This window comes from Marmota monax, unplaced genomic scaffold, assembly GCF_021218885.2.
Source record: "Marmota monax isolate L192 unplaced genomic scaffold, Marmota_monax_Labrador192_F-V1.1 WCK01_AAM20220418_F8-fsc00021, whole genome shotgun sequence".
Taxonomy (NCBI): Eukaryota; Metazoa; Chordata; class Mammalia; order Rodentia; family Sciuridae; genus Marmota; species Marmota monax.
In genome coordinates, this window is record NW_026695228.1 from 15917921 (window position 1) to 15934369 (window position 16449).

At 42.0% G+C, this 16449-nt stretch overlaps 1 protein-coding gene across 1 annotated transcript in view; it reads right to left on the reverse strand.

Annotated features, from left to right (window-relative positions):
- The window catches only part of Ano10 (anoctamin 10), a 191851-nt gene extending 176326 nt beyond the window's left edge, over positions 1–15525 (reverse strand). Inside the window, exon 1 of the mRNA XM_046437177.2 lies at positions 15080–15525. The gene's annotated coding sequence lies outside the window, so the exon portion shown is untranslated. The remainder of the gene's footprint in view (positions 1–15079) is intronic.
- Positions 15526–16449: the final 924 nt, after the last annotated feature.

The following is a 16449-nucleotide window of genomic DNA, read 5'->3' on the forward strand; positions in this document are numbered from 1 at the left end:
ATAGGATACCAACATGGCAGAGATCTGATGTCAGCAGAAAGCGGTGGAGGAGAGATCTTCATCAATACCAGCGGTGACATAAGCAGTTGGTCTCCTGGTAAGGGGGGTGAGGCTCAGTCACCCGAGTCTCCTCAATTTGTCCTCGAGCCAGAGGGAAGGAGCCGGGCCGCCGCCAGCCCCCGGAGCAGGCCCAGCGGCTCGCCAGCGTGGTGACCGCGTGACCCCAATTGGAGAGGGGGCGGAGCGGAGCCGCCACCCACACCCGCCAGGTGGGCAGACCCACGACCCAGTAGTACATGGGCGTGGTAGGAGGGGCAGGGCAGAGCCGCCCTTCGCGCTTGCAAGGTAAACAGACCTGTGACAGCCTGGCGGGTCAGGCCCAGTGGCCTGCCAGTGTGGTACACACGTCACCCCAACTCGAGTAGGGGCAGAGCAGATCCTTCTCCCATGCCCGGATCAGGCCCTGCCGGTGTGGTGGTCACGTGACCCCAATTGGAGTGGGGGCGGAGCGGAACCGCCACCCGTGCCCGCAGGGTGAGCAGACCAGTGATCAACCTGCAGATCAGGCCCAGGCGTCCGCAGGCGTGGTAGGAGGGACAGGGCAGATCCGCCGCCCGCGCCTTCAAGGTAGGCAGACCTACAACAGACCGGCGGATCAGGCCCAGGAGCCTGCCGGCGTGGTACAAACACCACCCTAATTGGAGTAGTGACAGAGCAGAGTCGCCTCCCTTGCCAGGAACAGGCCCAGCGTCCTGCAGGCGGGGTAGTCACGACACCCCAATTGGAGTAGGGGCAGAGCAGAGCCTCCACCCGTGCCCGAAAGGTGGGCAGATCTGCGACCGACCAGCGGGACAGGCCCAGTGGCCTGCCGGTACGACAGACACGTCACCCCATTTGGAGTAGGGGCAGAGTAGAGCTGCCGCCCGCGCCTGCAGGGTAGGCAAACCTGCAACCGACCGGCGGATCAGGCCCGGTGGCCTGCCGGTGTGGTACACTCGTCACCCCAATTGGAGTAGGGGCAGAACAGAGCCGCCACCAGCTCCCAGAACAGGCCGAGTGACCTGCTGGCGTGGTAGCCACGACACCCCAATTGGAATGAGGAGAGAGCAGAGCCGCCGCCCGCACCTGCAGGAAAGATACGCAAGCAGTATGAAAAGACAAGGAAAGAAAGGACCACAAGCAATGCAGGTCAACGCAACTTTAGAAGAGGTAACAGCTGCAGCAGATGGAATGTCAGATAAAGAATTCAGGATATACATGCTTCAGATGATCTGGAGTATCAAGGAAGACATTAGACAGCAAAATCAGACAATGAAAGATCACTTCGACAATGAATTACGCAAACAAATCCAGGAAGCAAAGGATCAACTATACAGGGAGATAGAGGTTATAAAAAACAAACAAACAGAAATCCTAGAAATGCAGGAAGCAATAAACCAACTTAAAAACTCAATGGAGAATACTACCAGCAGAGTAGAACACTTAGAAGATAGAACATCAGACAACGAAGACAAAGTATTTCAACTGGAAAAGAACATAGACAGCTCAGCAAGACTGTTAAGAAACCATGAGCAGAACATCCAAGAAATATGGGATAACATTAAGAGACCAAACTTAAGAGTCATTGGGATACAGGAAGGTACAGAGCTCCAAACCAAAGGAATGAACAGTCTATTCAATGAAATAATACGAGAAAACTTCCCAGACTTGAAGAATGAGACAGAATCCCAAATCCTAGAAGCCTACAGGACGCCGAATGTGCAAAATCATAAGAGATCCACACCTAGACACATTATAATGAAGATGCCCAACATACAGAATAAGGAGAGAATTTTAAAAGCTACAAGAGAAAGGAAGCAGATTACATTTAGGGGTAAGCCAATCAGGATAACAGCTGATCTTTCAACACAGACTCTGAAAGCTAGAAGATCCTGGAATAACATATTTCAAACACTGAAAGAAAATGGGTTCCAACCAAGAATTGTGTATCCAGCGAAATTAAGCTTCAGGATGGAGGATGAAATTAAAACCTTCCACGATAAACAAAAGTTTAAAGAATTCGCAGCTAGAAAACCATCTCTTCAAAACATCCTCGAATTACAGGAAGAGGAAATGGAAAATAACAATGAAAACCAACAGTGGGAGGTAGGACAGTAAAGGGGGGGAAAATAATCAAAGAGGAAAACAAACCATGTTTAGTAACAGAAATAAACAAATATGGCTGGAAGAACAACCCATATCTCAATAATAACCCTAAATGTTAATGGCTTAAACTCACCAATTAAGAGACACAGGCTAGTAGAATGGATCACAAAACAAGACCCAACAATATGCTGCCTACAGGAGACGCATTTGATAGGAAAAGACATACATAGGCTGAAGGTGAAAGGTTGGGAAAAATCATATCACTCATATGGACTTCGGAAACAAGCAGGCGTGTCCATACTCATATCAAATAAAATAGATTTCAAGCCAAACTTAATCAAAAGAGATAAAGAGGGACACTACATACTGCTTAAGGGAACCATACACCAACAAGACATAACAATCATAAATATTTATGCCCCAAACAATGGTGCAGCTATGTTCGTCAAACAAACTCTTCTCAAGTTCAAGAGTCTAATAGACCACCATACCATAATCATGGGAGACTTCAACACACCTCTCTCGCCACTGGACAGATCTTCCAAACAAAAGTTGAATAAGGAAACTATAGAACTCAATAACACTATTAATAACCTAGACCTAATTGACATATATAGAGTATACCACCCAACATCAAGCAGTTACACTTTTTTCTCAGCAGCACATGGATCCTTCTCAAAAATAGATCATATATTATGTCACAGGGCAACTCTTAGACAATATAAAGGAGTAGAGATAATACCATGCATCTTATCTGATCATAATGGAATGAAACTGAAAATCAACGATAAAAGAAGGAAGGAAAAAACATACATCACTTGGAGAATGAACAATAGGTTACTGAATGATCAATGGGTTATAGAAGACATCAAGGAGGAAATTAAAAAATTCTTAGAGATAAATGAAAACACAGACACAACATATCGGAATCTATGGGACACACTGAAAGCAGTTCTAAGAGGAAAATTCATTGCTTGGAGTTCATTCCTTAAAAAAGAAAAAACCAACAAATAAATGATCTCATACTTCATCTCAAAATCCTTGAAAAAGAAGAGCAAAACAACAGCAAAAGAAGTAGAAGGCAAGAAATAATTAAAATCAGAGCTGAAATTAATGAAATCGAAACAAAAGAAACAATTGAAAAAATTGACAAAACTAAAAGTTGGTTCTTTGAAAAAATAAACAAAATCGACAGACCCTTAGCGATGCTAGTGAAGAGAAGAAGAGAGAGAACTCAAATTACTAGCATACGGGATGAAAAAGGCAATATCACAACAGACACTTCAGAAATACAGAAGATAATCAAAAACTATTTTGAATCCTTATACTCCAATAAATTAGAAGATAGTGAAGGCATAGATAAATTTCTTAAGTCATATGATCTGCCCAGATTGAGTCAGGAGGATATAGAAAACCTAAACAGACCAATATCAATTGAGGAAATAGAAGAAACCATAAAAAGACTACCAACTAAGAAAAGCCCAGGTCCGGATGGGTATACAGCAGAATTTTACAAAACCTTTAAAGAAGAACTAATACCAATACTTTTCAAGCTACTTCAGGAAATAGAAAAGGAGGGAGAACTTCCAAATTCATTCTACGAGGCCAACATCACCCTGATACCTAAACCAGACAAAGACACTTCAAAGAAAGAAAACTACAGACCAATATCTCTAATGAACCTAGATGCAAAAATCCTCAATAAAATTCTGGCGAATCGGATACAAAAACATATAAAAAAAATTGTACACCATGATCAAGTAGGATTCATCCCTGGGATGCAAGGCTGGTTCAATATACGGAAATCAATAAATGTTATTCACCACATCAATAGACTTAAAAATAAGAACCATATGATCATCTCGATAGATGCGGAAAAAGCATTCGACAAAGTACAGCATCCCTTTATGTTCAAAACTCTAGAAAAACTAGGGATAACAGGAACATACCTCAATATTGTAAAAGCAATCTATGCTAAGCCTCAGGCTAGCATCATTCTGAATGGAGAAAAACTGAAGGCATTCCCTCTAAAATCTGGAACAAGACAGGGATGCCCTCTCTCTCCACTTCTCTTCAACATAGTTCTCGAAACACTGGCCAGAGCAATTAGACAGACGAAAGAAATTAAAGGCATAAAAATAGGAAAAGAAGAAATTAAATTATCACTATTTGCAGATGATATGATTCTATACCTAGCAGACCCAAAAGGCTCTACAAAGAAACTATTAGAGCTAATAAATGAATTCAGCAAAGTGGCAGGATTTAAAATCAACATGCATAAATCAAAGGCATTCCTATATATCAGCGACAAATCCTCTGAAATGGAAATGAGGACAACCACTCCATTCAAAATATCTTCAAAAAAAATAAAATACTTGGGAATCAACCTAACAAAAGAGGTGAAAGACTTATACAATGAAAACTACAGAACCCTAAAGAGAGAAATAGAAGAAGATCTTAGAAGATGGAAAAATATACCCTGTTCATGGATAGGCAGAACTAACATCATCAAAATGGCGATATTACCAAAAGTTCTCTATAGGTTTAATGCAATGCCAATCAAAATCCCAATGGCATTTCTTGTAGAAATAGAGAAAGCAATCATGAAATTCATATGGAAAAATAAAAGACCCAGAATAGCAAAAACAATGCTAAGCAAGAAGTGTGAATCAGGCGGTATAGCGATACCAGACTTCAAACTATACTACAGAGCAGTAGTAACAAAAACAGCATGGTACTGGTACCAAAACAGGCGGGTGGACCAATGGTACAGAATAGAGGACACAGAAACCAATCCACAAAACTACAACTATCTTATATTTGATAAAGGGGCTAAAAGCATGCAATGGAGGAAGGATAGCATCTTCAACAAATGGTGCTGGGAAAACTGGAAATCCATATGCAACAAAATGAAACTGAATCCCTTTCTCTCGCCATGCACAAAAGTGAATTCAAAATGGATCAAGGAGCTTGATATCAAATCAGAGACGCGCCGTCTGATAGAAGAAAAAGTTGGCTACGATCTACAGTCGGTGGGGTCGGGCTCCAAATTCCTCAATAGGACACCCATAGCACAAAAGTTAATAACTAGAATCAACAAATGGGACTTACTCAAACTAAAAAGTTTTTTCTCAGCAAAAGAAACAATAAGAGAGGTAAATAGGGAGCCTACACCCTGGGAACAAATCTTTACTCCTCACACTTCAGATAGAGCCCTAATATCCAGAGTATACAAAGAACTCAAAAAATTAGACAATAAGAGAACAAACAACCCAATCAACAAATGGGCCAAGGACCTGAACAGACACTTCTCAGAGGAGGACATACAGTCAATCAACAAGTACATGAAAAAATGCTCAACATCTCTAGCTGTCAGAGAAATGCAAATCAAAACCACCCTAAGATACCATCTCACTCCAGTAAGATTGACAGCCATTAGGAAGTCAAACAACAACAAGTGCTGGCGAGGATGTGGGGAAAAGGGTACACTTGTACATTGCTGGTGGGACTGCAGATTGGTGCAGCCAATTTGGAAAGCAGTATGGAGATTTCTTGGAAAGCTGGGAATGGAGCCACCATTTGACCCAGCTATTCCCCTTCTAGGTCTATTCCCTAAAGACCTAAAAAGAGCATGCTACAGGGACACTGCTACATCGATGTTCATAGCAGCACAGTTCACAATAGCAAGACTGTGGAACCAACCTAGATGCCCTTCAACAGATGAATGGATAAAAAAATGTGGCATTTATACACAATGGAGTATTACTCTGCATTAAAAAATGACAAAATCATAGAATTTACAGGGAAATGGATGGCATTAGAGCAGATTATGCTAAGTGAAGCTAGCCAATCCCTAAAAAACAAATGCCAAATGTCTTCTTTGATATAAGGAAAGTAACTAAGAACAGAGTAGGGACGAAGAGCAGGAGAAGAAGATTAACATTTAACAGGGATGAGAGGTGGGAGGGAAAGGGAGAGAGAAGGGAAATTGCACGGTAATGGAAGGAGACCCTCAGGGTTATACAGTGGAGGGGGTAGAGAGAGAGGAGGGGAGGGGAGGGGAGAGGTGGCGAGAGGGGAGGGTGGAGGATGGGAAAGGCAGAGGAGCACAACAGACACTAGTATGGCAATTTGTAAATCAATGGATGTGTAACTGATGGCAATCTGTGTATGGGGTGAAGGTGGGAGTTCATAACCCACTTGAATCAAAGTGTGGAATATGATATGTCAAGAAATTTGTAATGTTTTGAACAACCCACAATAAAAAAATTTAAAAAAAATAATAATAAAAAAAAAATCAAATGATGAAGTTACTTTGCTAATCTCACAATAGAAAAAACATCAATTTTCCATGATACAGAGTTTAAAAATAGAGAAAACAGTCATTAGAGATATTTAAATCCTTCATTTTTTCCTACTGTTAATTTTTAATTACCTACCATACAACTCTTACTAAAGATGACATAGGACAGAGTTAAAAACAAAATGACAAAGTGAAAACATATTACAGAATCCTTAGGCCCAATGCAGTATTAAATGTTTTCAAAAATAAGTAAAATGGCCAACAAACACCAATAACAAAAACTAACAAAAAATACTCAACAACCAAAAAGTAAACTTCAAGCTCAAATCACCAATTGAATGCAATACAGGCAAGGATTTGATTGAGGATCTTTCTAGGCAATTTGGGGAATTCCAATCATCTACATGCATGTATCTGCAGATTAATCATTGTAACAAAGACAGGCCCTGAAAAACAGCCAGACATTTTAGTAGATTACTGAATCAGAGATTTCAGTGAACCCTAGAAATATATTGCTGTGATTTGGATGTTGAATGTCTCCTAAAGGTCCATGTGTCCTGGATCTTGGTACCCAGGGTGCTACAGGGAGGTGGTGGAACCTTCAAGAGGCACGGCCTAATGGGAGCTATTTAGGTCACTGGCCGTATGTCCTTTAAGGGGATTGTGGGACCCTGGTCTTTTCCTCTTTCTGTCTTTGCTTTCTGTTCCCGGGGCGAAGAGTTTTACTATCTCACATGTTCCAGCCATGATGTGCTCTCTTATCAAGGCCCAAAGCAATCCACCCAAGCCCCTTCTTGAACTACAACATCTAAAACCAAGACAAAATAAAAATGCTCTCTATATAATTATCTCAGGTATATGCTAACACACATACTAATTTTATTTTATGAATACCAAATATTCCTAATCTGTAATTAATTTAGTAAAAAATTAATAATAAGCAGTCCTTACCAATCTGTAAAATTAAAATCTATGAAATTGAGTCCTATTGGCTGAAATGAACTCAAAAAGGACTTGCATTGTTTTTTAAAAATTTTTTTTTAGTTGCAGATGAACCCATACCTTTATTTTACTTATTTGAATGTGGTGCTGAGAATTGAACCCAGTGCCTCACACGTGCCAGGCAAGCACTCTGCCACTGAGCCACAACCCCAGCCCCAGGACTTGGATTTTTAAGAAGAGTTCAGATGAATATCACAAGAATATTCAAGTTCTTCGCTAGGTTTCTACTTCTAATTCTCTACCCAATTTTTTTTCTTGGTTCCTGTAGCAGAGTCCCACCTGTCTGAAATGTGTTCTCCCCCTTCTTTGCCTAAGGACATATCTGGACCATATTTGACAGCCTACTGGCATCAGGTGGACATGGGACAAAATCCTACCAATGATATATGGGCAGTAGTGAATGCCAGCTCCAATCCAGGGATGTGATCATGCCTCCTCCATGTTTTGTTTCCCTTTTCATGGGCCCCACAAATTAGGGAGCAAAGTCTGGCTCCCTAATTGACCTAAGGAGGTGAGCCGCCCACCAATCCTTGAACTGTTCCATCGTGAGAAATCTATTGTTTGAGTCTATTACACATGAGGGGAACCAAAGGACACAGCAGTTTAGGTTATTCTGATTAATTCAGCTCCTTTACTTCCAGTAGTTTGGGCTTTGGTATAATTGTGCCTTTTATTACAATCTGTCTCAACATTATTAGACTATAATGGTTGACCTCTGGAGTAGACAGACCTACATTCAAGTTCAACTCATAACCTATTAGTTATGTGGCTTTAGACAATTTATTCTCTTCTGAAAAGTAGAAACAATGAAAGCACAGACCACATTGGGTTAGTGTGTGATGAAATAACACATGTACAGCACAGCCCTTGTCACAAAGTAGGCATGCAAAATTAAGTGCCATATTTATTACTGGCTACTATAATATTATACACAAAGTAATAAAATCCTAGAATTAAACTCTTCAGAGAAAACTTTAACTGTCTCAGATCAAGTTCCAGCTCTCACCAGCAAGAATAAGTGTGATAAGGGTGACAGTAAAATAATTAGCCACAGCATAGAAATTTACCAAGTAAATCATGATGCACTTAAAGAGGCTTGTATTAGTCAGTTTTGTGTTACTATAACAAAATATCTGAGGTAATTAACTTATAAAATAAAGAGTTTATTTTTGGTTCATGGTGCTGGAGGTTCCAGTCCAAATCAGGTGTCCTATTGCTTTGGGCCTTTCTAAGGGTAGCACATTGTGGCAGACGCATGTGGCAGAGTAAAACCAATCATCTTTATGACCCAGGAAGCAAAGATAAAACAGGAAGGGGTTGGAGTCCCACAATCTCCACTGAGGGTACCCCCCATAACCTCAAAACTTCACACTAGGCTCCTACCTCCTGAAGATTCCACCAATACTGCATGCTGGGATCAAGCCCTTAACACAAGGACCTCTAAGTGACCCATATCCAAACCACAGCAATGCTCTCATTGCAACAGCCCGTATTTGCTGTTAAAAATATTAACTAACTCTTATAAAGCATAGAAAATTATTATTTGGGGGGGGGGGGCAATTTTATTTATATTGTTAGAATAAGTGATATTTTACAAACTCTTGAGTTTGTTATTAAGGATATAAAGTAGAAAACCTCTTTTTAAATTTTTTAAAATTCTAATTTGTTATGTATGAAAGTAGAATGCATTACAATTCATATTACACATATAAAGCATATTTTTTCTTGTCTCTGGTTGTATACAAAGTATATTCACACCATTCATGCCTTCATACATGTACTTAGGGTAATGATGTCCATTTCATTCCATCATCTTTTTTTTACACCCCTTGCCCCCTCCCTTTCCCCTGCCTCCCCTTTGCCCTATCTAGAGTTCAACTAATCTTCCCATGCTTCCTCTCCCAACCCCACTATAATCAGCCTCCTTATGTCAGAGAAAAATTTTGGTATTTGGTTTTTTGGGATTGGCTAACTTCACTCAGCATTTTCTTCTCCAACGGCATCCATTTACCTGCACATGTCATGATTTTATTCTCTTTTATTGCTGAGTAATATTCCATTGTGTATATATGCCACATTTTATTTATCCATTCATCTACTGATGGGACATCTAGGTTGATTTCACAGTTTAGCTATTGTAAATTGTGCTGCAATAAACACTGATGTGGCTATGTCCCTGTAGTATGCTGTTTTTAAGTCCTTTGGGTATAGACAGAGGAGAGGTATAGTTGGGTCAAATGGTGGTTCCATTCCAAGTTTCCCAAGAGCTCTCCATACTGCTTTCCATATTGGCTGCACCATTTTGCAGTCCCACCAGTAATGTATGAGTGTACCTTTTTCCCCATATCTTCGCCAACACCTATTGTTGTTTGTATTCTTAATAGCTGCCATTCTGACAGGAGTGAGATGAAATCTTAGAGTAGTTTTATTTGCATTTCTCTAATTGGAGCACAGAAAATTAAACACCCAATTTAAAATCAAATTATAGACTCTTTTTCTGGCCTCCAGGATGCTTTATTATCTTGGTTTTATCCCTGTCTCTGTAAACTCCTTTCCCTATTTCTGCCTTTTCCCAGTACTACTGTAAATGGTGTTCAAGCTACAATCTCTAGACTTCTCCCTTCTTGTTATGCAATCTCTCCCTCTAAAATCACTTTCGTTTTCTTAACTTCAAATTGTAACCTCTGCATTGATGTCCTTGCAATCTGTCTCTAAAATGTGCTTCATCAGGAATGTGCAACACTTAGAAACTCTCACTAAAACATCAGTTTCAACATATCCAAAACTAAACATAAACTTCTCCCAGCCCCAGCCTCCTTCCCAGTTTCCCTACTATTCTCGGTGAGACCATCTTTACCTCTGTTACGGAGCTTGCAAAGTACTGGAGTCAACTTGAAGACCTGCAAATGGAATGAGCCACTAAGGCCTAAAGTCCTCCCTTTAAAATGGTTTTTCTGTGGATCCAGCCCTGTGATCCCTTCCCCCCAACCAGGGTGATTTTTAGACTTTAGTCCTATTTATTCTAATTTTGCATTTCATATCAGTTTTAATGACTCCAAAGTACAAATGCAAATCAACTCATATTAACAATCACAAAGGGAGTAACCTATTCTGAAATGCTACCTATATACCATCTTTCCTTTCTTGGTGAAATTTCAGTCTTGCAGCAATATCATCAAATAGATCCAAGTTGTCTGTCTTAAACTGATCAACAGCTCCCTCCTAACAGCACAGATTTGTTTGGAGCAATATATGTCTAATAAATCAATGCTGGATTCAAATCATACTACAAATGCATCAGGAATGCGATTTAGACACCTGCCAAATCAATGGTCCACATGTGAGGTTCTAAAAAGAAAAACAGATGCAAATAAGATCAATTCTCCCATTCAAATAACTAATAATGTGGTAAGAACAGTTAATGCACTAAAGTTTTAGATCGAGCAAAGGGGGAAGCATGTTCTATACAGGGGGATACGTATAAAATAAATGAAGCCGGAACAAGGCAGCATATGAAAAGAAGTCTGGCCTGACCAGAACAGAGGGAGAATGGGCCATGTTCATAAGCTGTAGTCATTTACAAATAACAAATGATATAGTTTACATTTGAGCAAATGAACAGAGACCCTGTGAGTTTATGAGTAGAGGATTCTGTGTTGGATTAATATAGATTTTAATAGGTAAATTCAGAGGATGAGAACATGGGTGTGCTTCATGGTATTATTTCTTTCTTTCCTTCCTCCCTTATTGTATGGAGGATTGCTCCCAAGGGCACTTTACCACTGAACTACATCCTCAATTTTTTCTTTCTTTCTTTCTTTGAGACAGACCCTCACTAAGTGTGGAGGCTGGCCTCAAACTTGCAATCCTCCTATCTCAGCTTCCCAAGTAGCTGGGATTACAGGGATTATATTATACTGCACCAGGCTCTTCATGGTTCTTTCAACACTCTTAACTAAAATTTTTCATAATAAAAATATTATATATGCCATTAGACATAATATTACTTTACCAGTAGAATACAGTCTTAACTTCATCACCTTCAAAATGGAAATAACAATCACAATAAATATTTATGTACCAAGTCATAAGAGAGTCTATAGATAAAACAAGTCTAATATCTTCCTTTTGAGGCGGCCTCTGTCCAGTAGCAGAAGCAAGTGTGCATTAAATAATTTTAATACACTGAGTACATGCACTAGCAAGAACCCAAAGAGAGCTAAGGATGTAGCTCAGTGGTAGAACTCTTGCCTAGCATGCACAAGACCTATAGGGTTCAATTCTCAGCACCCCTCCCACCTGACCCCATCCTGGCCACCCCAACCCCCACCAAAAAAAAAGAATACAAGGAGTAGGCATAAAAGGGGGCATTAACTATCTGAGGAGGACATCTGAGAACCAGAAATGTCTTCATTTATTACGGATAAGTCCAAGGCTTCCAACCTAGAAATAACTGTTATGGTTTAACTCTGAGATATCACCACAAAGGTTATGTTTGAGACAATGCAAGAAAGTTTACAGATGAAATGATTGTGTTACAAGAGGCTTAACCAAATAAGTGAATTAATCCCCAATAGGAATTAACTGAAGGTAAGTAGGGTGTGGCCAGAGGAGGTAGATCCCTGGGAATGTGCCTCAGGGTATATATTCTGTCTCTGGAGAGTACAGTCACACTCACTCTCTCTGCTTCTTGGTGGCCATGTTCCAAGCTCCTTTCCTCTGCCACATTCTTCCTCCACGATATTCTGCCTTACCTCAAGTCCTAAGAAATGGAGCCTACCTTCTATGGACTGAGACCTCTGAAACCATAAGCCCCAAAATAAACTTTTCCTCCTAAAATTGTTCTTGTCAGGTCTTTTGATCACAGCAAGGAAAAAGCTGACTAAAACATTAACTCTGAGTGAAGAAAGAGAAAAGCCGGAAATAATAATTAGTTTAAGGAGACAATGAAGTGTTCAGTAGAGTATATAATAGGCATACATTGAAGTTCAGGAATATCAAAAAGTCCACCTTATTCATAATTACCAGGTCATAAATAATTTTTCTAAGATACTAATGCAGGTTTCCATTCAAAACAGGTATATGAGGACTACCTAGAAACTCATAATAAACATTTCTCACTTTTTAAATTCTCATTTAAGATACTCTATGCCATTCATTGTGCAGATAAGCTTAGCAATATTTGCAATGTTGGGATAAAGAAAGAGAGATCCCAATTTTTCTCTGCGATTGTGACATCCATTGAGCCACAATGGATGTACAGACCCGATTACCTAAAAGCAGATTCCCCTCTCCCACCACCTATACTCTCTTCTTCCTATCTCTATGACCCAACCAGCAGTGCCAACTGCTTAGGAAACTTTTACCCCCACATAGTAATCCCTCCTGAATATGTCCTCTCTTGAGGGGATTCCTGCCATTGTACACTAAAACCTCTGGGGATACCCTCTCTCAGGGGACTGCTGCCCCTGGATGTTCTACTGCGAGATTTTCATCTTGCAGTTCACCGGCCTATGGAGTCCTACTTCAGTCTCATTTCTTCTCTTAGCCCAAAAGGACTAAGTAACAAGTAGAAGGTATAAAGCCATGGAAATAAGAAACTTGGTGGAAGTTCCAGTCTAAATTAAGTTCTGCAGTCCACTTTTAATAGAGATTCTTAATGGGAGTTTGCTCTATCATTACCATGAATCCTAGACAAAAAAGAACCAAAGTACCAAGTGAGGGGGCTAGGGAGGCTTTACGTGTTGCTAGAGGGGTTAATCTAAAAGCAAGCAATAACTCAACATATAGACTGGGCACTGGAGGGCAGAATGATTTCTGCTACCACTGCCAATTTTCCCCATTAGTCAGGATTGTCAGTCAGGATGGCAGCGGAGAATGACTATAGGACACAGAGCAGCCAAGTTCCTCATAGGCCCTGGGGCGTGAGACCAAGAGAGAGGTATCCCAAATTTTGTTCTTTATTGTGTGCTGAATTGCACACAGGGCCAAAGATAGACCTACAAAGGAACTGGATTCATGTGGTTTTCACATTAGCTACTGGATCACTGGCCCCAAGAGGGAAAAACCATGATAGTAACAGAAAGATACTGTGAGTTCAACCATGGAGGAGAAAAGGGAGGGAGATAGTGGGAGCTTACTTCATCAAGGATTAGGAAAAGAATAATGAATTCTTTATTCTGGAATATGTTCTTCTCAGTTGGGGTTTAAAAAAAATGTAAAAGGAATTGTCACAAATTCAAAGGATAAGAAGGAACTGCACAAAGATGTCTTTTGAGCCTGTCATGCAGGAAAATACCTGCAATTCCAGGGACTCAGGAGGCTGAAGCAGGAGGAATGCAAATTCGAGGCCAGAATAAAAAATAAAAAGGGCTAGGAATGTAGCTCTGTGATAAAGTGTTGGGAGGAGGGGGGGAGTGGGATTACCTATTTCACACTCAAGGAGAAATAGAAACCAAAATGACAAAATGACTGTCTTGAAGCAGAACAGGAAATATTTTAGTAAGAGAAAATGAAGGGTTGCACTGATCAGGTTGAAAGTGAGAGGGATTTCCTTACAAGAAAGGTTGTAATTTTAATCAACGACTGAACTTAAAATTATTTAGCTTTAGGACAGAATGAGCCCTTGGAAAATATCTAGTTCTCTAGGTTAGTGTGACTTTAAATAGAAGTAGATATCTCATTGTAGATTTCATTTTTTAAAAAAAAACTCCAGAGGATTTAAGGGAATATGATACAACTGTGTTTGGAGTGTAAATAAACCTCAACTGCATTTTTTATGTGTGGGACTTCTATGCAATCTCCCAGATGTCGGAATAGATTTCAGAAGAGCGTACACACCAAAACCGGTGTTGTGAAGGCAGCAAGGAAATTAAAACTGGCCTGTAGCAGGAGTATCACAAGTTCAAAGCCAGCCTCAGCAAGTTAGGCTCTAAGCAACTCGGTCTCAAAACCAGTCTCAAAAAATAAATGAATAAATAAAAGGGCCAGGCTCAATGGTTCAATCTCTGGTACCAAAAAAAAAAAACAACCCACAAGGCCTGTAGGAGGAGTAGAATACCATTCCATCCGTATTTTTCCGGTGCCCCAGGCATTGCCCGACTTACAACCATTATTTAAACTGTACAATACGTCCCAGACACAAGACTGGAAACCTGATCACCCCAAAGTTAAGGGCAGCGCATCAGCCAGACAGTTCGCTCTGGCCAACAACTCTGAGACACCCCTACTCTACTGCCAGGAAGCAGGAATCAAGGACCTCCCCAGATCGCCCGCAGTTTCTCCATCCCCTCCACCGGCCCGGTTTCGGCTTCTCCGGGGTTCTCCCGCTAAAACCTCCTCCCGGTGCCCCACCCCTCCCCAAACCTCGGTTCTCCCAGCCCCACCTGCCACGCCACCGACCCACACCTTTTCCTCAGAGCGCCCCGCCCACAGTCTCCTCAGTCCCACCTCCCCACCCCGCGACAGCCAGGCAGCAGGGCGGCGGGGAGCAGTGCAGAAGGCGACCCTATGGCAGGGAGGCTGGGAAGACTGCCAGAGGCGACCCGCCGCGGGTGGCAGCCGGGTCACAGCAGACGTACAGCCCCGCTCGCCACCTTAGGGGCCCCGAGGGCCCCCTCCCTCACTCACCGGCGCCACGGCGCTTCACGTCCTCGGGGGCGGGTCCCTAAGCCGGCAAGACCCGGAGGCCGGGAGGGCCGACACCGGAGCGGGGAGGAGCGAAGTGGGGCTGGGTAAACGGCACTTGCGGGGCGAGCGTCGCGGGGCGCCAGGCGTGGTGCGCAGGTCGGGACCCAAACTCTATTCCGCTCTGGCTGGACAGGGCCACGGCGGGAGGGGCGGGTCTCGCCGGCTATCACTTCAAGTTGGAGCCGGGCCGCGATGGGAGAGGCGGGTCTCTCTGGCAGTCACTCCGGGTGGGGGCGGAGCCACGGGGGGAGAGGCTGGGCCTCATCAGGCATGGGGCGGGGATGGGGCCTGGATTTGTCCGAAAAAAGAAGAGGAGGGTTTAACTCCGCATCGCCTGTAATGGGAACCGAGCCGAGAAAAGGGGGAGAGGTAATGCCTAGTGTAATCACACCGAACAGAGGCGGAACCTCAGCGGAAGAGGCGGGACCTCGCGGAGTAGTTGCGCCGGGGTTGGGCCGGAAGAAGAGGGGCGGGTCTTGGTGGACTGTCACTCCGAGCAGGGGTGGGGCCTATCTGGCTGTCGCACCCCTAGTAGTCTTCACCTGGGAAGGGTTGTGCCCCATCACATTTCCCTCTTTTCTATATTTTAAGGTCCAGAATATAATTTTCTGGTCGCTTTCAAGTATAAAGACAAATCTCATAATTTTAAATCATTTTTAAGTGGCGAAAATCCCACATCCAATTTAGAATTAAAACCTCACATTCCAACTAAAACCAACTTCCTTGCAGTGGTTTACAGAGTTGTCCAGTCCCATCTCCCCTTACTTCTTTGAACACTTCTTTATCTTCCTAGTTTCTGCCACCTTATTACCCTTACTCTTTTTTTTTTTTTTGAGGGGGGGTTATCAGGAATTGAACTAAGGGGCACTTTACCACTGAGCCACATCCCCAGCCCTATTTTGTATTTTATTTAGAGATAAGTCTCACTGAGTTGCTTAGTGCCTCCCCATTACTGAGGCTGGCTTTGAACTTCCAATCCTCCTGTCTCAGCTTCCTTAGCCTCTGGGATTACTGGAGTGCCCTTAGTCTTCCTAGAACATGCCACTCTCCTACCCCCTACCTCAGGCCTTTTTCCTGGCTTTTCCCTCTGCTTAAAAAGCTCTTTCCCTGGTTAACATCTTGGTTTACTTCCTTGCTTCCCTCAAGTCTGCTGGAATCCCAGCTGCTCCCTGAGGTCTTTCCATTATCCTGTTTATAACACCTGCTCTCCTTTCATCACCACTATCTTACTACTTTCCTATACATTCTTTCTAAAGCATTCAGCACTGTCTAACATTTTTGTATTATCATGTTTATTGTCAGTCTCTATC